The sequence below is a fragment of the Sparus aurata genome, chromosome 19 (genome assembly GCF_900880675.1).
Source record: "Sparus aurata chromosome 19, fSpaAur1.1, whole genome shotgun sequence".
In the NCBI taxonomy this organism is placed as follows: Eukaryota; Metazoa; Chordata; class Actinopteri; order Spariformes; family Sparidae; genus Sparus; species Sparus aurata.
Window position 1 is genome coordinate 412,037 of NC_044205.1, and position 25,464 is coordinate 437,500.

A 25,464-nucleotide genomic window follows, 5' to 3' on the forward strand; every position below is an offset into this window, starting at 1 on the left:
TTCCTCAGTTTTAGGTTGCCATGCTAGCACGTTATGTGCTTTTCCCCCCAAGTTCATAGAATTGTTGTTTTGACCTAGTTATTGCCCTCTCTGCTTGATATGTATTTATAGTGGTGTATTTTAATTTCAGATTCACCAATTCTCTGTATATGCAGAGCCGGATTAACGCAAAGGCAAACTAGGCACGTGCCTAGGGCCTGATTGGCAGGGGGGGGGGGTCCCAGACAGAGGGACCATAAATAAATAAACAAATATCCAGTCCAGTGCGGACGGCGTGCAGGTGGTCGAGTGGTTAGAGCGCATGCCATAAACTCAGCCGACCCCGGTTTGTTTCCGGTCGGAGGTCCTTTGCTGCATGTCACATCCCTCTCTCCCATATTTCCTATCTGTCTACTGCTTAATAAAGGTGTCTATGCCAAAAAATCTAAAAAAAAAAAAAATTAAAAAAATTAAAAAGTCAAGTGCAGAGGTCAGCCTGTCAGGAGTAAGCGGGACAATTAAAGGGATAGTTCGGGTTTTTTGAAGTGGGGTCATATAAAGTACATCTATAGTCAATCTGTTTCCTACCGTAATCACCGATCAGCGCAGCCTCAGTTTGGAGAAGTAGAGAGCCGCTCCAGCCCAGACGCTCAGCTTTGTACTGCAGTGAACGGGGTTCAGCAAAAAAGCTAAATTAACCACCTAAAACAAGGCTCACCTAAAAAAATCTATATCAGGTCAAGTATACGTTGTATAGGTAAAATTCACACCGCTTTACATCGCCGTCAGACCGCGCTTTCTTTTGGCACTACAATTTCTCAACCGCAGAACCCCCGTTTCTCTACACATGAGCGCTAATGCGGAAGGATACGGAGAGTTAAGTTTCGTTTTTATCGAAAGTAAACCTCTCGTCCAGACGCCGCTCGCAGATCAGCTGTTGCCCAGTTACGCTAATGCGTAGGGATACGAAGGTTCTGTGGTTGAGAAAATGTAGTGCCAAAAGAAAGCGCGGTCTGACAGTGATGTAAAGCGGTGTGAATTTTACCTATACAACGTACACTTGAACTGGTGTAAAAAAATGTTGGTGAGCCTTGTTTTAGGTGGTTAATTTAGCTTTTTGCTGAACCCCGTTCACTGCAGTACAAAGCTGAGCGTCTGGGCTGGAGCGGCTCTCTACTTCTCCAAACTGAGGCTTCGCTGATCGGTGATTACGGTAGGAAACATATCGACTATAGATATGTACTTTATATGACCCCACTTCAAAAAAACCGAACTATCCCTTTAAGCTAGCAGGCAGCCAGGTCGTTTTTTGAGTAGACTAACATTCAAGATGCTTTCAGGTGCAGCAAAACGTAAAAAGAAAAACAATGAAGAGGAGCAAAAGAAGAGACAGCGGGGGCTATACAGAAGTTGCTAGTGTTAGCAGAGCCAGAGGCCGAGCCAGGCCCGGAGACGCGGCCCGAAGACGCAGCGGAAGACGCTTTGGGGCCTTCAACATCAGTGCCATCACAGGAGAATGACAAAATGATGGAAGAACAGCAGCCGGCCAGAAAAAGTGAGCCCAATATAGTTTTGATGGAGCCTCTCGACCCAGCAAGGGTATTGACAAGCTATCCATCTGATCCTGCAAAGTGGGACCAAATTGACGACAGGATGCGTGAGTACTTTGCACTAAACCATCCCTGTCAAAATATTGGAGATTTCTCTGCATCACAGAGAAAATATGGAGATGTTAACTGAAGCTTAACTAAGGAACATTTCTTTAGAAAAAAGCTAAATGGAGAAACCCTGTCAAGAAAATGGTTAGTGTACTCACCGTCTACTGGCACTGTATTCTGTTACTGCTGCAAGTTGTTCAGTATAAGAGACAATCAATTTGTCACTGGATTTAATGACTGGAAAAACTGTGCTCATCGCATGCATGAACATGAGAATAGTATGGATCATTGCACTGCTGTGCTGAGTCTATTTTCACTTGGAAATAAAAATGCACGCATAGATTCAAACATAGTACAGCAACAGGAGTCTGAGAGAGCATACTGGCTCAACATTTTGAAACGTATAGTGGCAACTAGCCTATTCACTTTCTTCGCGAGGACTGCCCTTCCTTGGGGACGATGAGGTAGTAGGATCACCCCACAATGGGAACTTTTTGGGCTGCTTGGAGTTAATTAGTCAATTTGATACACTACTGTCAGAACATTTAGCCAGATACGGAAACAAGGAAAGGGGAAATACCAGTTACCTGTCCTCTACAGTTTGTGATGAGTTTATTCAGCTGATGGCTGAGAAGGTTCTGCGTGCCATTGTAAAAGAAGTTAAAGATGGCAAGTATTTCTCCATCATTGTGGACTCAACACCTGACATCACACATGTTGATCAGCTCGCTTTGATCATTCGCTATGTCCTGAAGAACAGTGGGGAGCCTGTCAAGAGATTTTTGGAGTTCATACCACTACATGGTCATACTGCAGAACATATGGAGGAAACACTCAAATCTGAGTTAAAAGAACTGGACATTGATTTGATGGACTGTCGTGGGCCGAGCTATGACAATTCAAGTAATATGGCAGGGAAATATTCTGGACTGCAGGCAAGAATAAAAAATAAAAATCCTAATGCTGACTTCATACCATGTACTGCACATTCTCTTAATTTTTGCCTAGAAGCAGTTTCATTTTTTTGGCTTCATTCAAGATCTCTACAACTTTTTCTCAGCTTCAACTCGGCGGTGGGAGATTTTAACAGCCCACCTCACAAAATGTGAGCGAGGTCTGACACTGAAGAGCCTTTCCTGCACAAGGTGGTCTGTGAGAGCTGATCCAACAAAAGCTCTGAGATTTGGCTACAAAGCTATTCAAGATGCATGGAATGAAAGCAAAGTTGACCATGGAACCCCCAGAGCTGCTCAATATGAGGCGTGTCAATTGATAATAGTGATGGACACCCTTGAAACTGCAGTTATGACAGTAGTGTGGGATGACCTGCTGAGAAGAATCAATATAACCAGCAAAGCATTGCAGCAGGTACAAATTGATGTATGTACTGTTCCTATTCTGAACAGTTCAGTCATAGAGTTCATAGGACAGGCCAGAAACGATTTTGATGTCTATGAAGCAGAGGCCAAAACTCTCACAGCAACAGAGGGATACAAAGCAGATAACCAAAGAAGACGAGTGAAGAAAGTTATGTTCGGTGAGTCTGCAGGTCCAGAGGTGCAGCACTCAGGCCGTGAAGCGTTCCTGATTGACACACATTATGTCATCTGTGACTGCTTGTCACAAGAATTGAAACGACGCAAAGACGCATACAAAAATGTGGAGGAGAAATTTGGTTTCCTTACCAAAAAAAAATCAATGGACATTGAACAAATCCGTGCAGCCACAGAAAAGCTGAAGAAAATATACCCTCAGGATCTTGAGGAGGACTTTACAGCAGAGTTTTGCCAGTTCATCTCAATGGTAAAAGATGAAGAATCAGTCATGGCCATGTACAAGAAGCTCCTAGAGCTAGGCCTGAGGGATGCTTTCCCTAATGTGGACATTTGCCTTTGCATGTATCTGACATTACCGATTGCAAACTGTTCAGGAGAAAGATCATTATCTTTGTTGAAACGAGTGAAAACATACCGGAGAGCAACAGTAACAGAAAAACATCTGAATGCCTTTGCCCTGTTGGCAATTGAGAATGGATTTACAACCTCCCTGGATTTTAAAGACATTATCGAGGACTTCGCCTCATCAAAACTCAGGAGAAAACATCTGTAAATGTAAGTTTACCATTTAAAAATCTAAATCTGAATAAGTAAAGTGAATATTAAAAGCAAATGTAAGATGCATAAAAATTGAATGTATAATATAGGGCTATACTTTCTACTATAATGAAATGAAATATGAGGAACAAACCAAGTGTATTCAAATCTCAAACATGTATACATTTTATTATTTCTCCACAAGACCGTGATGATGCTGTCAAGACGTGTTTCTGCTGCGATGGAGGCCTGTGATGCTGGAAGGCTGAAGATTATCCCTGAGTGGAGCATGCTAAATGGTTTCCTCAGTAAGTGCTGCTCGTTTTATTTATTATTATTTATTGCTGGACAGTTTCTAAATGGTCTTGATAAATGTGAAGGGTTCATGTTTGTCTTCTTGTTCCTGTACTTAATCACAGGTGTGAATATGGGCTCCAGGAGAAGGGAGAAGAATTTTTGCTCACCCAATTCAGGCTTGTTTTCGTGTCTGAGCAGGTTAGTAAAGAAAAGTGAAAAAATGTGTTCTTGGATCATACATAAGGTATGGATCAAGTTATTTAATGATTGCTTATTTTTCTACGATGTTTCTGTAATTAAATCTGCTTTTAGAGTGCAGTCTAGTAAAGCAGACTGTCCAGAGAAACGTCCAGACCAGTGGAGAGAACTGCTGAACAGTCCAGACCAGGAGCTGAGCTGCTGAGTATTGAATACCAGAAAATGGAAGAGAGGTGATGGTTTTCCATGAACATAAACATCTTTACCACTACAGCACACTTTCTCTAACTGCAAATTGTATCGGTCTTTGTATATTTGACTACTTATTTAACTATTCAAAGATTTTCTGCAAAATGCAATAGCTTACAACATTTATCTGATTTGCTCTGTTTACATTGCAATGCTGACACCTATTGGTGATTTACTGGTACTACTGCCTTAACAATGACACTCGCAATGGATAAAATAAGGATAATTTAATAGCATTTAATAGAGCCGTGTAATAACGTTTAAATAATGAAAATAAAAAAATAGTCTGTTTAATATACAACACATGACTTATTTTGGCATACAAAAAAACAACTTGTAACCAACGACTATGCTATGTAAAATGGGAATTATCCCATTATTAGTAACTTTGGTAAGCATCAGATTTCAATTCATAAATAACATCGATGGAGGGGGGCCCAAAAAATACAGTCTGCCTAGTGTAGTCCATTTATGTAATCCGGCTCTGTGTATATGTCCTTAGTTGGGGCATTTTTGGTATAGTATCTCAAGTGTTTGAATTTGTAGTACCAGAGTGTTAAGCTCAGCGCTGTGTTTCTCATTTAACCCTTTTGTGTAGGATGTAATTTGGCCCCTCAGAAAGGCTTTTAATGTGTCCCAAAAGATGAAAATATTAGGACCAGATGATCAATTTGTTGAAATAAAAAGGTCAACCTGTTCTCTGATGAAAGTACAGAATTTGGATTGTTTTAAAAGTGTAGGGTTAAGCCTCCATCTGTACATTTCAGTTACCTTATCGGGAATGGATACAGACAGCACCAAAGGGGAGTGATCACTAAGTAGTCTTGGAAGATATTCAATGTCTATCACTCTATAAAATATCTGACTAGAAATCAAAAAATTATAGCACCAAGCTTTGATCGAGGAACATTACTTAGTTTTGGTGGGTTTTTTCCATCATAGAGGGACAGCCTGGCTGTCAGACACCTAGCTTGTATGTGCTCTCTTGCCTAATGGCTGGTACACACTACAGGATTTTGTAAACCTTTACAGATTTGGAGACCACACACTTGATGATAACAAAAGACAGATCGCACAAGATCTCTCTCTGCTGATCTTATAGTGTGTGGTGTTTTCCGTAGTGCACACCACACACTAACCGATTCTTCAGCAGAGTATCAGGTTCTTCATGCGCAATATTACAAATCTCGCGTGGTCAAACGTGACTTCAGTGTAAACAAACATGGCGGACGAACCGGAAGATGCAATGGTGGTTGTTTTACGCCTATTACTGGCTGAAAAAGTCATGGAGACGGCGAGAGTGTGGGCTGTATGCGTTACAGCGCGAGTTGGAGGTGAGTATAAATTGTCAGAAGTATTACAGATAGCTTCGAGAGCAGTGCTGTGCGCTCTGGCCCCCGGTACATCACACGCTGTGGGTGCTCGGCTCCGATTGGAACACCCCACACACTACAGGATTTCTAGTCGCAAATATTAAACATGTTCATTATTTACGATCTCTCCTTCCGACGCCTTCCGAGAGGATCTGACCGGACAAAATCACTCTTAACACACCCCACACCACAGGAAAATCAGACACAATGTCCTTTGCAAACATCAGATAATCGGGCCTTTGCTGGACTTGATCGTAAGGGGGAAATCGGGACAAAAATCGGCCCTATTATCCTGTAGTGTGTACCCCCCTTAAGACAGTCCAACAGTGAGAAAGTCCCTGGAGGAGGAATGCAATCCAAGAAGAGCAGCAGCAGGTCAGTCAGGAGGGACCCTGACAACCCAAATATTTGACGTGTTTGTGGTAGAAACTATCGATCACAGTCCCTGTATTACTACTGCTATTGCTGTCTGTCTGTCATACAAACTAACTGCAAGCAAAACTACACATGAATTGCATGTTATACAATCTGTATGCCTGACTCAAACTTTTAATTCTGAGCGCACAGCAGAATGGCACATAGTCCTCCTACACATCAAACAGCACCTTCCCTGGCCCTGAAACAACAGCTAAGCATAAACATTTTTATTGTTTTTGGAATTTCTCTGTCGAATGTATAAAGATCAAACGGGGCAAAAAATTAAACTGACATGGCTAAGCCCCCTGAAGCCCCTTCATGGCACCAGGTCCACTTCCAATATATCTATAAACTGTTTATAATCTGGAATGATTTATTTACTTGTTTTTAGAGGCAATCTACAACCTTTTCTTTGTTTTCTTTGTTAAATTCAATTAGAAACATTTCTTACATCTTAACTAGGTGGAACAAACTGTAACTGTGCTACTGTCAACTGAAAGTTAAAGAAACCTAGCCTCATTTCATTTTGGCACATCTTTCTTGCTGTACTGAACTTGTATCGAACAGTGACCCCTGTATCGAAGTACATGCCAAACCATGCAGTGTTTCCTATTAATTAAACAGTATGTGCCATAGTCTCATTTTGATCTGAATATATTTTTCACTGCAGATGTCTAACATTCTGTGCTGTTGATTCACCAAAGTGCCTTTCACCTCTAGTCAGTCAACCTACCCACCCCTCGCTGTACATGCTCACGCTTACACAGGCACATACTCCGATCCAAGGAACCCACAACGTACACTGATTCCCTATCTGATCAGAGAGGCGTGTTAATGTTTTCAATTTGTACAAGGTAGAACTATGGTCATGACAAGGAAAAAACACCAAAGACAGCTATCAACAGTAAGGTTAGGTTGATGTTTTAGCTTGCATTCTGTTTATCTGTAGTCTGTCTGTCTTGGTAATCTTCGTCTGTTGCTTTACAGCACTGTTTGTGACTTTGTGCCTGACAAACGTGAGACTTAAATGCAACTCATGTTAAATGTTTGATAAATGCTTACAGGTAGTGGTGTTTATGCACTGCAGCTTGGAAAACAAACAAAACTTGTGTTTTCCAGCTGCAACCTCAACCAGTCAGATCAGACAAAAAAATAGACAAAATGGTTCCCCTCAAATAATTTTTCAAACAAGACAATGATTGTCTCTCAGCCAAGGTTTAGTTTCAACAAAGTTTAGTTAGAGTGGATTGATAAAGACTATGCCTATAGGTTTGTGTGAATAGTTTATAACCATAGCTGTAGTGTATAGATAACTATGGTAACTGACCTGATCACCACATACACATGAAGTACAATATAAATTAAAAGAAAACCTTGATTCGACACAGTAATGGTCATGGTGATTTATATGGTTAATAATACATTTGTTAAAAGTGCATAATGCTGTATGTCTTTCTGAATCATTTGAAGTTCACACCTGTTGTCGAGGAGCCTTAACACCACTGCAGAGGAGCTTTAGCATATTTATAGTACTTGATGTAAATATGTAAATATTTACAGTTGTACTGGGCGGTGAAGACGAGGGTCCTAGTTATAGCCACCTCAGTGACATGAGGTCACAAATGATCTTAAAAAAAGCCCTCTGCTCCCAACGGTCTGGTGGTGATTTTTGAAGTTTACCCAGCCCAGCAGCTAGCAATTAATGGCAATGCAGTGGGTCAGATTTCAACTGATAGAGGTTGTTTTGAGGAAGTGGCAGGATAACAAGGCAGTTCTGATAGAGTCCAGTGTCCATGGAATAGAGCCTCAGAACAGTTGCAGGAGGAGGTCAGTGCCTTGTCACTGTGTCTAGACTAGCTGATATTACTGAGTACAACAAAAACCTGTGTGTATGCATATTATTTGACCAAACTGTCATAAACAGCTGTATCGAGTACAGGTCAGACCACCAGGTCTCAGGAAGACTTCAGAAGGAGAGGCTCTGGTATTTTGAGTTCAAGGTGCAGCTTGCAGAATAGAATAGAATAGTCTTTATTGTCATTGTACAGGAGAGTACAATGAAATTGAGGGTGCTCCCGCAGCAACAAATAAAAAAGCAACACATAGAACAAATAGTAATATAAATAAATTATATATATATAGCCCTTTAAGGTGCTAAAGGGAGGTAGGAGGAGGTAGATTGGGTTTGTTCTTGTCGGGGAGGGGTGTGAGTGTATCTGTTTGTATTTGTAGTTCGTATGGCCCAGGGTAAGAAGCTGTCTGTCAGCCTGCTGGTATGGGACTTTGTTGACCTGTAGCGTCTCCCAGAGGGCAACAGATCAAACAGGGGGTAGGCAGGGTGTGAGGGGTCTCCTGTGATGGCCTTGGTTCTCCTGAGGCAGCAGGATGTGGCTATGTGTTCCAGGCTGGTCAGAGGGCAGCCGATGATCTTTTGGGCAGTGTTTATGACCCTCTGCACCACCTTCCTGTCCTCGGCTGTTGAACCTGCGTACCACACACCCAGACAGTATGTCAGTACGCTCTCCACAGAGGAGTGATAGAAGGCCAGCAGCAGCTTTGTGTCCAGTTTGTTTTTCCTGAGGACACGCAGGAAGTGTAGTTGCTGCTTAGCATTCTTAACCAGGGCCCTTATGTTGTAGGCCCAGGAGTGGTCTGCGGAGATGTGGGTGCCCAGAAACCTGAAGGTGGTGACAGTCTCCACCTGTTCTCCATTTATGAGGAGGAAGGTGTGATCATGTCTGTTCTTCCTGAAGTCCATGATGAGTTCTTTTGTCTTTTGGATATTCAGGGTCAGGTTGTTGTCTGAGCACCATAGTGAGTTGGAGAGCAGTCATAGGTATACAGGGCGTACAGTAGAGGGCTCAGAACGCAGCCTTGAGGGGAACCAGTGCTGAGTGTGAGTGCAGTGGAGTCAGAGGTGTAGCAAGCTTTTCAAAAGTGTGGGGGATGGATGTGGTGGTGGTGGTGTTTTTTTAAAATACATTTTTTTGGGAGGGGGGGGCTGGTATGTAACATTGTTACTGTGATAATAAATGACCCTTAAATATTGAATCTGTGTCTATAATAACCACACCCTGACATGTAAATGTGACATCTGTCTTGATTCATTTAACTTAAAATATGGACAACTGACTGCATAATATATTAATCAGAAACAGAAATGCTTTACAGCAGCTCCAAATCAGAATCAGAAATACTTTAATAATCCCAGGGAGAAATTATTTTTGTTACAAGCTCCAGATATACAAATAACATATAATATACAAGCAACATCTATTAAGAGCAAAATATAAATATAAATATAAACATAAATAAAAATGAAATATATACAGTTAAATAATGTGCAAGAAATACAAAAAAGAAATGACTGTCCATGTTTGAGTCAGGTTACAGGAGGGTGTCTGACTCTCTTAGGGAGGCGTTATAAAGTTTAATGACCACAGGCAGGAATGATTTCCTGTGGCGCTCAGTGGTGCATCTGGGTGAGAGGAGTCTACCGCTAAATGTGCTTATCTGCTGGGCCAGTGTGTCATAGAGAGGGTGTGTGACATTATCCAAGATGGACTGAAGCTTGGACAGCATCCTCCTCTCTGCCACGGTCGTTAGAGTGTCCAGCTCCTCCCCCACGACATCACTGGCCTTTCTGATCAGTATCCACTATAAGCTCCTTTGTTTTTGTCACGTTGAGCTGCAGATGATTCCGTTCACTCCAAGTGACAAAGTTGTCCACAACAGTCCTGTATTCATTCTCATCACCCTTCTCGATGCAGCCAACTATTGCTGAATCATCAGAAAACTTCTGAAGGTGGCAAGACTGAGTGCAATAGTTGAAATCAGAGGTGAATAGGGTGAAGAGGAAGGGAGAGAGGACAGTCCCCTGTGGGGCCCCAAGTGTTGCTGACCACCCTGTACGACACACTGTTCTGTAGGCGTACATACTGTGGTCTGCCCATCAGGTAATCCACAATCCAGGACACGATGGGGGCCTCAACCTGCATGGCAGCCATCTTCTCACTCAGTAGAGCTGGACGGATGGTGTTGAAAGCACTGGAGAAGTCAAAGAACATGACTCTCACAGTGCTCGCCGGCTTGTCCAGATGAGTGTAGACTCTGTTCAGAAGGTAGATGATGCCATCCTCAACTCCCAGGTGGGGCTGGTAGGCGAACTGTAGTGGATCATTGAAGGGCCTGACCATAGGCCTTAGCTGCTCCAGGACGAGCCTCTCCAGGGTCTTCATGATGTGAGATGTCAGGGCCACCGGTCTGTAGTCCTGAGGGCCGCTAGGGCGCGGTGTCTTTGGCACAGGAACGAGGCAGGACGTCTTCCACAGCACAGGGACCCTCTGGAGGTGCAGGCTCAGGTTGAATACTTGACTAAGTACTCCACACAGCTGGGGGGCACAGGCTTTAAGCACCCTGGGAAGAACACCGTCGGGACCTGCAGCTTTGCCGGAATGGAGTCTCATCAGCTGTCTTCTCACCAGGTCAGGCGTGCAGAAGACTGTAGAGGTGACAGTTGGGGGAGAGGTAAGGTCCTCAGGTTGTGGAGGACATGATGCAGAGCAGGGGGGAGGGGTGGAGTAGGTGGGTGTGAATTGAGGTGGAGGGGGGCAGACAAGGGATCTGTAAGGAGGAGGAGGGGGAGTTAAAGTGGCAGTTGTTGTTGGGCAGCCAGCAGCAGAGTCTTGTGGGAGAGGGGCCGCAGTATCAAACCTATTGAAAAAGAGGTTCAGTTCATTGGCCCGGTCCATACGGCCATCCAACTCCATATTACCAGTCTTTTGGAACCCGGTAATGGTTCTCATGCCACTCCACACATCCCTCATGTTGTTTCGCTTGAGTTTGTTCTCCAGCTTTCTCTTGTAATTGTCTTTAGCCAAAGTCAAGAATATGCAGAAAAATAGTAATAGTAATGATAATAATAATAACTAGAAACATTTGCATTTCCTACGAAAATACAGTGTGTATGCTGAAAACTGAAGCGAAATCTGCTGAACGTACTGCCGGAAATGCATAAAACTAAAGGCTGAATGGTCGGGATTTTGCAGAAAAAGCTGAATTTTCCAATAGCTGGTAAGGCAGAAAGGCTTAAAAGCAATAGGTTTAATGAGCTAACAAAGTTGAACATTTTGATAGCTGAACAGTTTCTCTAGCTGAACATGAAGTTGTATGTTTGAAGGAGTTGAAAAGGCAGAAACATGAATATCTAAAAAGGCTAAAAAGCTGTAGAGTAACAGGGCTGAAAGAGCTTAAAAAGGTGAATAAAGGCAAAAAAGGTAAAAAAGTTAAAGGCTGACGAATACCGAAAAAGTTTAAAAAGGTGAAAAAGGATGAAAAGCTGTAGAGTAAGAGGGCTGGAAGAGGTTAAAAAGGTGAATAAAAGATGAAAAGCTGTAGAGTAAGAGGGCTGGAAGAGGTTAAAAAAGTGAATAAAAGATGAAAAGCTGTAGAGTAAGAGGGCTGGAAGAGGTTAAAAAGGTGAATAAAGGATGAAAAGCTGTAGAGTAAGAGGGCTGGAAGAGGTTAAAATGGTAAAAACATATGAACATATGAACAGTTGTAGAGAGGGCTGGAAGAGGTTGACAGGTGAAAACATATGAACAGTTGTAGAGAGGGCTGGAAGAGGTTAAAAAGGTGAAAACATATGAAAAGCTGTAGAATAAGAGGGCTGGAAGAGGTTAAAAAGGTGAAAAACTATAAACAGTTGTAGAGTAAGAGGGCTGGAAGAGGTTAAAATTGTGATAACATATGAAAAGCTGTAGAGTAAGAGGGCTAGAAGAGTTTAAAAAGGTGAAAAAAGGATGAAAAGGTAAAAAAGTTTAAGGGTGAAAGAGCTCAAATAGGTGAGAGATAAAAAAAATATGAAAAGCTGTAGTAGGGGGCAGGAAGATGTTAAAATGATGAAAGAAGGCAAAAAAGGTGAAGAGTTAAAGGCTGACGAGGACCGAAAAAGGTGAAAAAGGATGAAAAGCTGTAGAGTTAGAGGGCTGGAAGAGGTTAAAAAGGTGAAAACATATGAAAAGCTGTATAGTAAGAGGGCTGGAAGAGGTTAAAATGGTAATAAAATATGAAAAGCCGTAGAGTAAGACGGCTGGAAGAGGTTAAAAAGGTGAATAAAGGATGAAAAGCTGTAGAGTAAGAGAGCTGGAAGAGGTTAAAAAGGTGAATAAAGGATGACAAGCAGTAGAGTAAGAGGCATGGAAGCGGTTAAAATGGTGAAAACATATGAACAGTTGTAGAGAGGGCTGGAAGAGGTTAATTGGTGAAAACATATGAACAACTGTAGAGTAAGAGGGCGGAATGAGCTTAAAAAGGTGAAAAAAAATACTGAAAAGCCTCAAAAGTTGTAGAGTAAGAGGGCAGAAAGAGGTTAAAAAGGTGAAAAAAGGCTGAAAGGTGAGAAGTTAAAGGCAGAAAGAGCTTCAAATGGCTGCAGACATGCTGCAGCAGGAGCAGAAACAAAGACGAAAATGTCCCCATAAGGAATGAATGGGAAAATGCCTCCCAAACTCCTGCGATTTTTGAGAAAACTGTTATAGTTATCGGCAAAACATGCTACATGTTGAGTTACAGGAGACACTGCTGAATGCACTCATGTCATTTTTATTTCTGTAGAGTGCATAATGAGGGCACAGGAGCGAGAGACAAAACATGTACCGTCTGCGATCCTCCAGACATTTGGGCTCAAAATTAACATTGCGGCTTATGGGGAAGATTCAGGAGTGCTTGTCGCTCTCGGGCTTCTAAATCCAAAATCGTAAGTCCTACAGCTGAAATGAGACCATCAGCTGAAACCCAACAGGATTTCCTACATTTATATGCCTATAATGTCTATGTCAAGCACAAGATATGGGATCCAAATCAAGCTGAACAGAATTTTTTTCTCATTTCTGGAACTGCTCCACACTCTGGGGTGCGGCAGTTGATGATGTCACGCACTCTAGCTGACGCAATACACACCCATTATAAACTCAGAAGACGGGCTTAAAATCCTTAAAACTAAAATTGCGACCATTTCAAAACTGTACAAGATTTTTAAAAACTGAATACAAGGTCAATAGTTCAAGGTTTTGTGATTCATTTAAAGTTCGAATGGTGTCTCTCGCTCAACGTATGAGGGACAAGTAGAGGCTGAAAGTCAATGAGTTTTGAAGAGGATTTGAAGCTTTTCCCATTTGATTCAATGTTAAATTATTTTTGGAAAAAGCTGAATAGCTGAAAAAGTTGAAAGGTTAAAAAGCTGAAAAGTATCAGGCTGAAAGAGCTTAAAAGGCTGAACATTTTAATATTTGAATGGTTTCTATAGCTGAAGGTATGCTGAAGTTATAGCAGAATGAAATCTGAAAAAATCCCCATAAGGATGAATGGGAAACATTTTGCAGAAAAAGCTTAATATTTCCAAAAGTATAAAAGATAGACACGAGAAAAATAGACGCCATCATGTCCTTAAAAAGCTGAACATTTTGATGTTTGAATGGTTTGAATAGCTCAAGATTTGAAGGAGGAGAAGAGTGCTGAAAAACGTACAGAAGCAGGAATAATAAACCCCAGAAGAACAATAGAGGACTAATAAACTATATATATGCTGCATATTTATAATAGAAGCCTACTGCAACTGTACTTTTTTTTACCATTAAATGTTATTTTATACATTATCATATTCTATAAAGGTCTGTCATGGAGTACATCACTTCACTGCTAACAGAAAAGAAAGCAGCTCACTGCCAGTTGCAGCTTCTTATCATGATCTGCAGTCTTTGTTAATTTTTTGTCATGATTGTTATAATTAGTACCCATCAACAATCACAGTTACATGTCAGGATGTGGTTATCATAGACATATTCAATATTTAACTGTCATGTATCATCACAGTAACAGCATTACATATATTAGCAGCTGTAAACACATAACAACATTATAAAACACATTATGTGGTCCCCTTTAAACGCTGGGTGGAGGTGTATATTTTGGTAAATAACCGCCGGTTCAAAATAAATGCAGATTCTAATTTATTTTGAAAAAACATCAAGGAAGAAGAAGTTACCACTGACACTGCACGTTTTTCTTCTTCGCCTTTTTCACGTGTTGTGCCCAGAAGGATGCCAGAGAACTCACAGAGAAGCTGGCGAAGTTTGTGACATTTTCATCCCGGATTTTTGTGAGGAGGGAATTAAACGCCTGTCCCAAATAAACGCCTGGTCTGTTAAGTGATTGAAACAAATACACGCCCCGCTATTATTTGGTATTTTACGGTAGTTCCTGCATCATCAGTACGAGCTGAACAATAAATCTAACACAGCAAGAGAGGCGGGACTTAAGGCGGAACAGCCAATCATCAGCCGGTCAGTCCCAAAGCCGGTGTCATGTTTGAAGCATTAACAGGAGAGGTAGGGGGAGAGGAGGCAGCTGCAGCGAGAGCCGACACAGAGCGGCCAGAAAAACTGAGCGACTGTAGTGAGGCGTTTGTGCAAAACTGCAGATAAACGGCAGAAAAAGTGTGGGTGTTGAACCCTCTCACCGGGAAAAGTGTCCCACGGACGCGACGCCCCTGAGTTGAGTGGTGGGGGCCAAGTCTCACAGACTATAGGCGACTTGACAGGAAGTTTCTAATCCAATTGCAGGTGGGGAGGGGGATCTGTAGTTCCAGCAGTTTGGTGATGAGAATGTCTGGAATAATGGTGTTAAATGCTGAACTGTAGTCCACGAGAAGATCCTCACAATGCTCTTCTTGTTCTCCAGGTGGCTCAGCGCTGTATGGAGTGTGAGGGCAATGGCGTCCTCTGCAGAACGGTTTGCCCTGTAGGCAAACTGGTGGGGGTCGAGGGAGGGAGGGAGACAGTTTCTGATGCAGTGGTGTAGTGATCCCTAGAGAAGTGGGTATACTCTCAATTTTTGCCCCCGATTCTAGAGGAGGCTTTAACATGTAAATGTTACATTTTAGCTTGAATTGATTTATTTAATTAAACTGTGTATGTCATTAGCAATGGCCAATGTTGTGTAAAAACACACAAAATTATTTATTTTTTCTCTCAAGTTAACAAGTTATGTGTGTGTGCTGTATATGTACATATACATTTATAATGACCCAGGGTGATCAATAGTGACAGATCACAAGTGAATTTTCTTGTTTAAAAGTAGTGGTTTCATCCAGTACTGAGTGAGGAAATTATAACCAGCCCACACATTATCTGGCCAGGTGTGGTTTCGCTGCTATTCATATGCTAATTGGAGCCATCAGCACCTCTGCGAGCTCCACATGCGTCATTGTTCGTTTCCGTCAATATGTGGCACAGACAAAAGCGACGTTCACAGACTGCAAATTGTTGTTAACTACCGAAAATTAGGGAGATTTCTGGGCATTTATGGGGACGAAGATCCGGGTATACGCCGTATACCCACGTATACCCTGGACTACACCAGTGCTCTGATGTGCTGGGAAACTGATCGCTCCAAGCACTTCATGATTACAGACGTCAGAGCGATAGGTCTGTAATCATTCAGGCTGTCTATGGCAGGTGTTTTTGGGGATGGGGACGATGATAGAGGCCTTCAGACATGTGGGGATGGTGGCATGTGTCAGGGAGAGTTTGAAGATTTTGGTGAGGATCCCTGCCAGTTGGTCTGCACATGCTTTAATCACCGCCCCCGGGATAATGTCAGGACCAGCAGCTTTTCTGGGGTTCACTGCTCCTAAGTTTTTTCTCAGAAGAACTGATTGCAAAGGCTGGTCAGTATCAATAGATTGACAAGGTGGCGTTGATGTGATGAGCACTGACGCTAGCAAGTACAATAAAGAGGAGACTAGTTGAATCACAGCCCCATGGCAATGTCAAAAAAAATACAGGGCACTCTATTTGTCAATGATGGTGGTGGCAAGTCCTGCATTATGATGCAGGACAGAGGGATGCAAAGGGAAAATATTTGTTAAGTGATTAAAATGTTCTTAAAAGACAAAAAACTGCTTTCTGTAATACCATACATGATCTGTTGTTAGTGCGGTCAGTGACATGACAAGCTTTTTTTCTAAACATATTATGAAGTCAATGCTGATTGCACAGTATAATGGCTACACGCCAATGACATCTATAATACCAACAAACTTCCATTTCACTACACTATCTATTTTGTCTACAGCTGGGCATGAAATCTCCAAAGAAAATAATGATTGTCTGGCTGTCACCCTGTCCGCTTGTCTGTCTGCTTTCACGTTTCCATTATAGAGTAAATATAATTTTGACTCATTGTGTCACGTTTTGTTGGTAGTTGCTACTCTGGAGAAGGCTAAAACAGTCAGATGTAAATTATATTATGATTTACATCTGACAAAAAATATGTGCAAGTGAATGTAGAGATTCATTTTCAGTCATAAAAAATGTAAAACTAAAACATCATTAAAATCAGGATAAAAGTATCTCTATTAAATTAAAAATTGTTGGCATCTACTGTATGTTTGCATGTTGCACATGCCATACTTTTACTGACAGATCAATTCACCCACAAATCGTGCTTAAAAATAAGTTCAAATGAGGGTGGTACTTTGTATAGTCATAAATGTGTCAGCTGCCAATGCATTCAACTTGAAGAAATATGCATTAATCATATTTTCACTAACCAGATTTAGTACTCATTCATGTGGACCTCAGCTTTGTGGTGGCTTATGTGATGACCATCATTTGTACATGTGTAAATGTCTATAAAACTTAAATCATAGCGTTGTTGTGATGCAGTTATGAAACTAACAAGTAAGGGATAATGCCTGACGAGGTGTCCATAATCAGGAGTTAATGGACGACGCGGAGGCCCAAGAACTGTCCGTCATCCAAATTGCGTCCATTAACTCCTGATTATGGACACCTCGTCGGGCATTATCCCACTTATACCATGGTCACTTGCCAAAGAAAATAAATTCAGACCATTCATTTATATTTTCATACGTTTTACAATCAAAATATAAAGGTTTTCACAAACCATAACTTAGTTTCCCTGGTAACGCCTGGGGGTTTGACTAATACCTAGAACAATCATTACCCTCCCGTAAGGTTCTTATGCAACGGAGACGTTGTTCACTCCTCCAGTAAATAGGACGGACCATAGATACGACTTGGCAAAGGGAGATATTCTAGTCCACTCAGCGATGAGCCAGAAAGCTAATGCTATGCTAGCAAGATTCAAAGTCATTAACATTGTGCACGGTTGACAAACAGTAAATGTAATTTGACAGTAGGGCTGGGCGATATGGCCTAAAAATTGAATCTACGATTTTTTCACACCAAACTCGATTTACGATTTTAAACGATTTTTTTTATCCTTTTCAAGAACAAATTTCAAATTACAAAGAAATTATTAAAAGCATTGCATTTATTTTAATGCTATGATTCTAAACAAATTTGCCATGCTGTTGTAAAGAGTGCAGCTTGAAACTCATTTGAAAAAATAAATAAAAGTGCATCCTTTTGAAAAGAATGTGTCCCTTTTTGATAAAATGCTTTTGTAAACATATTTAACATGTCAGATTGCTTGCTATTATAAAAACAGATCAGTTTCCATATTGGTATTGATAAAATGTCAACATAACTTTTATTAAATATTTTATTTTGCAAAAGGTGCCTTTTGTTTCCAAGTAGTATTTTATATCCCTGAAGATATGTAAACTTGATTAAACATTTGCATGCACTGCATAGTAAACACTGCATACTGGTAGATGTACAGGACATGAGTTGTGTGCTTGCTGTGTTTTTAACACATTTTTGGCCAGGAAGATGAGCCTGTCTGCTTCCTCTGGCTTGAGACATCATGACCCGTTGTGGCTTTGTAGCACAAACCTGGGGTCGAACATTTTCAGCATGTGGATGAACCTCCGGCATTTCCACTGTATACGGGCAACATATCTTTAGCGATATGCAACGTGACTGCATCTGTAACAACTGTCCATCGGGACCCTTTCTTCTCATACAGGACACAATGATTAAATGATTCCGCTAATGTTAGCTGCTTTATAGCAGGTATTTGTGGGCTGCTGCGGTCTTCTCGTAGTGAACAAGTGTCCTGCTGTGATACATGCGTCTGTTTGAGAGGCTGAAATAAATGTCGGTCCGCTTTAGTCACAACAGCCTTTGAACAAACTTTGCAGCGGACCGTGGTTTGTTCGAGGTCCGACGCTACAAAACCAAACTACTAACGAGACGGTGCTGTGTTAGGAATGAGCTCGCTGCATGTTGTGTTTGTTTCTCAGTGGAAAGTCAATGCGGGGGGCGGAGCTGACTATAAACTACGGGAGCCCATGAGGAGCGGCGGCGGAGCAAGTTAAATAAAAACTTGATTTTAATTTTTTTAAATCGTCCTAAACCAAAAACTCGAATTAATCGATTTTGCCGATTTATCGCCCAGCCCTGTTTGACAGTATGCTAGCTAACAAGATGAGCTACCTATCCAGTCATGACAATGTCCCCAAATCAATATCAAGATTTTCACGAACAAATGATCGGCCATGTGTAACGTTACTCTGGCCGCAGCCTGAAGTAGAGAGCTGAACAGCAAACGGGATGTGAGATTATTCGTGTATCAGTAAATTTAGAGGGGAAGTGTACTTTCTGCAGCTTGTGTGTTACAGTCGCCACCCTGTGGTGCACTGATGGACTGACCTATGGAAGCGAATCTGTTCCATAATTCAAATTAAAATACTTTAACAGAAATGCTTTTTCATTTTCAGAATGTAACTGCATTTTTTGACTCATAAATAAAATTAGTAATAAATCATCCAAATTGCATTTTCATTTTCTTCTTCAAGACTGCTCATTATGTAACTTAATTCAAATGATAAAGAAAAGGACATTTGAGATTCAATTTTCAAAAGATGGCCCAGCAAATGGGTACCAAAATTCAATTTGAAATGTTAAATTTGAAAATTAAAATGCATTAGCAGAAATGCTTTTTCATTTCAAAGTCAGAGCTGCATTTTTTGACTCATAAATGAGTAATAAATCATCCAGATTGCTGTCTGACCGACCGTGCTACGCATCTACGTTAGGGGGCGGCGGTGTGCTTATTCGACACTGGTCCAAGAGAAGGGACAAGAGAAGAGTGTGAAGGCTGTGTTGGTAGCATAGACCTTGGTACATGTTTTCAGAAACAGCGGGGAAATCACCACCATGTCCAGTTCTGTACTGCGGTCAAGCCAGCCATGGTTCGCGTTTGCTTGGTTAAATCAGCCGCACATTTTTTTTCCAGTGCGCAAATGCTCTAGAATTTACGGTGATCGTAATGAAGCCGCTCTGAAGAGCTGCTGGCAGTGACTGTGGGTCAGACTGCAGTCTCACAGTCAGACCCATGAAACACACACGGTACTTTACAGTCAGTATTCACGGTAATAAACTGAACGTATCAGTGCTGGACCGTACGTCGACGTCGCCCCCATATTGGATGTGGCAGCTCAGCCCCGTAAACTAATACAAATCAATGGAGTGAACTTTATAAAACTCCTTCTACAAAGTGCTATAAGCTAATGTCTCTCTCTCTCCCACACCCACGCACCTGCAGCGGGTCACAAAATCACCGGCCGCTTTATAGCCTGGAGCCTTGCGCCTAGGGCTGGCCCAAGCCTCCATGGGGCCCTAAGCAAAATTTTATTTTGGGGCCCTCTATTACTGCCAATAATAATGATTATTGTCATTATTATCATTAAGAATACACTTGTAAAACTAAATGTGAGAACTTTTTGTTGTAGTTAGATTGTAATCCACAGTGATTAATGCCATGGAAGCAGACACCAGATTTGCAAATTTACAAAAATCTTTCAATTAATATTTGGCAAAGTCAGCAACTGTAAAAGTCCCCCTTACTGGCGACAGAGTAGTAGTCAATACATAAAACCTTAAAGAGCAGCCCGACATGTTTTACCCATCTATGGTTTTTAATCTGAAATGGTTGCAAATTCAGCTACAAGAGCAGCCTGGGGTTGATTAACACTTAATATTCAAAGTCATATAGTACTAAGTGGGATACTGAATGTCATCTAGGCCAATTAAAAGTAACAAAATAAACTAATCGTTTACTGCAAACACAATCTGCTTTATTATTATTTTTTTAAATAAACTGCAACACCAAATGTACGAAAACAGGCAGTATTAAATAAAATTAAATTTAAAAAATCTGACAAATACTAGGTACAAGGTAACACAAATGGTTTATAAATAAAATATTAAGATGAATTAGGTCTGAAAACTATGTAAAATTGTGCAAAATCTTTGGTAAAATGGGGGGGGGGGGAGGGCTTCAGCCATCGTGTCTTTTTGGGAATATGAATGTGTCCTCTATAGGCAGTGGCCCTCTTAATACCTGTTCAGTCCTTTCGGAGTCTGGCAGGAAAGAGGGACGCTCAGCTGGGTCAACTGGCGGAGCTGCTGATCCCTGCTCCAAACTGGATGCTGATGACGACAAATCAATCTCGATGACCAAAGATGAAGGACCTATAGGGAAATTAAAATAATATTTTTGGACAAAATTTTTTATCTTCTAATTATTATATTCTGCAGTACACTGAGCAATTATAAAGGCTGTTTTGTTGTTAACTTACCAGGTACAGCTGAGGTTGCAGAAGACACAAAAGGGACAGTGGGCACAGAGGATAGAGATGGACCTAAGATGAAAAACAAGCCAGCCATGTTATAGTCATATTACACTTGAAAATGATGCAGCTTATTTTCTAAATAAAAAAAGTACAGCTATAGCTTGTAATAAGAAAACAAACTGTGGAACAACTGAAAATTGTTTTGAAGTTTTGAAATAATATGGATTTGTCTAAAATCATGTCCCTTGTCATATGATTATATCTTATATTAAAAAAAATATTAATCTCAGTATGTTCTGCAGTGCACTGAGCAATTAAAGGCTGTTTTGTTGTTAACTTACCAGGTACAGCTGAGGTTGCAGAGAGGACAGTGGGCACAGTGGGAGCAGAGGATAGAGATGGACCTGAGATGAAAAACATATCCCTTGTCATATGATTAGATCTTATATTAGTATATCTTAATGACATAATTTTACTAGAAATTAAATATATATGGTGACAGTTTTTGATCACCTCATTCATCAGCCTTGGCTGCTCCTGAGGAGGTGGATTGCCCCTGGGCTGAGTCAGTGCCTCCTCCAAAATATTTTAACAGTGCTCCTGGGGAAGTTTCATATAACATATGAGCATATTAAGGAGATGATGTAAAAGGAATATGTTTATTTACTCACATAATTTACTGTGCTCTGCAGCAAACAATTGCAAACAACATACCTCAAACTAGTAAGTTTACTAAATTAATTAATTAATACAAAACCATATTGCTAGCGAACGTCACTACGTTTGTAATTAACATTAGTTATTAAACATTTGCTATCAAACACTGTTATCAAAAACGTTGTTTTGATGCCAAAAAGCGACCCAGAATCATGTATATACACTGAAAATCAACTTATTCAAAGTATTACACAAACACAAAAACGTTAGCTTGAATAATAAGCTATATAACCTAGTCAGACGTTTTGAACTAATGTTAGCTAGCAAATTTGCTATTATAGGCTAACATATTTGGAACAAAATATCAACAAATGTTACATTACTAAGACATACCTTTATCTTGTCGTTTTTATCTTTCTTCCTTTTTCTTTTTTCTGCCCGTGAAGGGTAAGTCCTTTTTTGCAACATCTTTCACCTGTTCCTAGCTCCTGGATGCTGAGTGCGCACTGGGTTGGCTGCACTGCACACGTTACTAGGGGAGCTCTGACATATCGAGCAGAGAGGCAGTAGGAAACTACACTCTTTGATGTTGGGTTTTTTTTTGTTTTTTTTTTGTACGAAGTATGTACATTTGATAATATATGAATCATCATTGCTCACACGTGGAAAAAAAATAATTTATTACTTTTTTCTTTTTAAGTTAATTGCTCTTGGGGGCCCTCTAGTGGTCACGGGGCCCTAAGCAGCTGCTTAGTTTGCTTATGCCTTGGGCTGGCCCTGATTATATATTTATCGGTAGGAGCGCAGGCTGAGAATGGCGTTGTCAAGATTGGACCACTACACTGTAAATCAATCATGCTCTCTCTACATACCTTATGTGTTTATTTGGGAAACACGCCCTCTTATATCAGATCTGCATCAACATGGCAGCGGGAGGGGTGCCGAGAGTCATCGTCTTCAGCTTTCGGAATTACCATTTTGACCGCTAAAGATGCATAGCACAGTTCAAGACATGCGACATAAACATTTGGACAGCCAAGCGACAACTTAAAACTTTGTTCGTCATTTGAAGAGCCATTCTGCCCAGTAAGTGCTTGTCAATTAGATAATATTATCTTGTTAGCCTAGTCGGTAGTTAGCTAACTTTTGCTTGATATGATACGGGGGTTGGGGTGGGGAGGGTCGGTTTGGTGGAACTTTTCTTTTTTTTTTTTTTTGCCAACATTAACCCCAGACAACATGAGCGAACCTTCCGACCGGTTCATCACAAGACTGGCTGTACGTTTTACGAACGAATAACACACAGGGTTAAATGAGCTAAATAACATACCAGCCGGCCAACACCGAATCATTACACAGTGTTTTTCCTGCTGGGTAGCAGCCGCTAGACGTTTCTCTGTCGACCCCAAGAGAGTGAGAGAAACAGAGCTTCAGCGTCTGTCCGAGGAGGACAGCAACAGGGCCAGGCTGTCTGGTGGAGGGAGGAAGAAGTCTAGCGAGGAGCCTGAGATAAACATGCGGGGATGAGTTATCAGCAAACGGGCACGCCACGAGAGTGTCCCGCAAAATGATCAGGGCGATGGAGAAACAAATGTCCGCCACCGTGAGTGACAGCAGAGATAAGGAGTTTTCTGCGAGTGCTGGTTGGCTAAATCGTTTCCTCCGCTGCAACAATTTCACTTGCAGAAGGATGCCAGAGAATTCACAGAGAAGCTGGAGAAGTTTGTGACATTTTCATCCCGGATTATTGTGAGGAAGTAATTTAACTCCTGTCCCAAATTGCCGCCTGGTCTGTTAAGTGATTGAAACGAAGAAACGCCGGCTATTATTTGGTATTTTACGGTAAGTCCTTTCTCCATTTCCTCACTTTTCAGTCCGCCGTGTTTTTCCCGAACCGCCAACCCTGCTTCTTCTTCTTCTGATTCCCTTTCTTATTTTTCTGCTACTCTCTGTATCAAGACTACAGGTGCCACCGACTGCCATAAATCATTCAATGCGCATTTTTTTTTTTTTTTTATACCTAGCGTTAATCGCGCGGTAAAAAAAATTTACGGCGTTAAGAGGATGTTGCGTTAACGCGTTATTAACGCGTTATTAACGCGTTAACTTTGACAGCCCTAGTTAAAACAGTATATGAAATTAATAGGATTTTTAAATGAAGTAACCTTTAGTTAAAAACAGCACATGAAGTTGATTTGGGTTAACAGCTGAGTAAATGAAGTGTGTGTATATATAGCTTTAATGCAATGAATATGAGGATAAAACTGAATTAAGTCAACATGATTTTATATGGAGCAAGTTAATAAATAAAAGCTACAATTAAGCCTCAAAGAACTTTTCCTTTTTTTTCTTTTTTTTTTTTACCACTTATGTTGTATGTTGCATGTCTGTCTGACCATACAGTACATCCCATTCTTGTTTTCGCTTCTGTTTCACAGATATGCAGAGTATGAAAAGACGAGAAACATCTGCACTAATTCTACACAGCCTGCATTTTTTTTCACTTGATTAAGATCAGATTCTGCGGGTAAAATTGCAATAATAAGGTGACTTGACTTGACCTAGTACAGGACTTAACTTGACTCGACTTGACATAACCTGTGACTTGACTTGCTCAAGAAAAAATTGGGACTTACTTGAGACTTGAAGGGTTAAGACTTGAGACTTAAGACTTGAGACTTACTTGAGACTTGCAAATATGTGACTTGGTCCCATCTCTCTCATACACTACAAGATGACATGCAACTAAAAGGTGAGCGCACCCTCCAAAAAACGTCGCCACCTGACGCGTGTAGACGACGAATCAATAATCAAAACTTAACTGACCACAAATTACTTTGACTGATTTTTCACCCGTAGTCCATTTTGTACTAATTTCTAACTTCTGCGTACATTATTTAATATCGGCAGGAGCAGGCCACCAAATTATAAAGGAACAACTTCCTCATTCCTATCTGGACGAAACTTCACATGTTTCATAACAGTCCAGCCATGAACACATAGGCCATTATACAGTCATAGTCACAGCGCCACATGTTGGACACAGGAAATGACATTTAACCCCTTCCTGCATTGTCCAAAACAGTTAAGAGATGCATACGCAATAATTTGGCAATGGAGCCCTGCGAGGGCCCGTTCATCACTGCTTGCAGCTTGAATTTCTTTTTGGATTTTTTCAATTGAACTTGTTGTAATTGAAACTTTTTTTTTTGTAAAACCTTGAAAAACTGGACTGTATTATGTTTGTTCCAACCAGAATTTCTGACCTGGCTCCTCTTTGAGGTTGTCTGTCCAGTCTTCTCTGATAAGGTGATCCTCCCCTCTCTGTGATAGGTTGATATATGAGTTTTTATTGTAATTGGGTGAAATAACTTAAACCGGCTTAATAATTAATGATTAAGGTTTTTTTAAGGGAACTTGAAGCTGCACCATTAAAAACACAGAAAACTCTCACAGTCCACAATATGAAGGTGTTCTAGAATGATCCTAGGAGTAAAGTAAATCCCACCACGACCTTCATTGCATACACTTCATTGTTAACCAGGCTGTTAGAAGTACTGACAAAAAAAGGTCCTCAAATAAGTGTTACAATGACAGCAGGTGATTAAAGAAGCCAGATTGTTTTTCTCTCTTAATCAAGTCATTGTTTGACTTGCATTCAATTGAAAGAAACAAACCCCGATTCAGAATTCCTTTATTATTCCCACAAATGGTAAAATTCCTATTCCTCGGTCAGAAAGTCAGGACAGGTATTTCCTGTTGTGGTTTTCATTGCATGGAAAGCGTTAGTTTATTCATTAATTTAAATACCATTTCAAAACACCTAATTCACTCATCACTGACTCCATTTGTATGCTTATTCTGGAATACATAATTCATTTTGAGGTGTCTTTTGAATATTTCTATTAATTGTGCTTTTTATTAAGTCTTTCTGTTTATTGTAATTCACAGCAGTTTTTGCAAAGGCACTTTTCCAA

The 25,464-nt window shown here is 40.8% G+C and overlaps 1 protein-coding gene and 1 long non-coding RNA gene across 3 annotated transcripts in view; one reads left to right on the plus strand and one right to left on the minus strand.

The window, feature by feature from the left end:
* pde1ca (phosphodiesterase 1C, calmodulin-dependent a) overlaps positions 1-25,464 on the minus strand; it is a 227,500-nt gene that overhangs the window by 201,438 nt on the left and 598 nt on the right. The gene's annotated exons all lie outside the window — the stretch shown is intronic.
* On the plus strand, positions 2,960-4,450 carry LOC115570147 (uncharacterized). The gene is made up of 4 exons (XR_003981706.1): positions 2,960-3,748; positions 3,936-4,038; positions 4,150-4,225; positions 4,340-4,450. It is a non-coding gene; the product is annotated as an uncharacterized LOC115570147 (long non-coding RNA).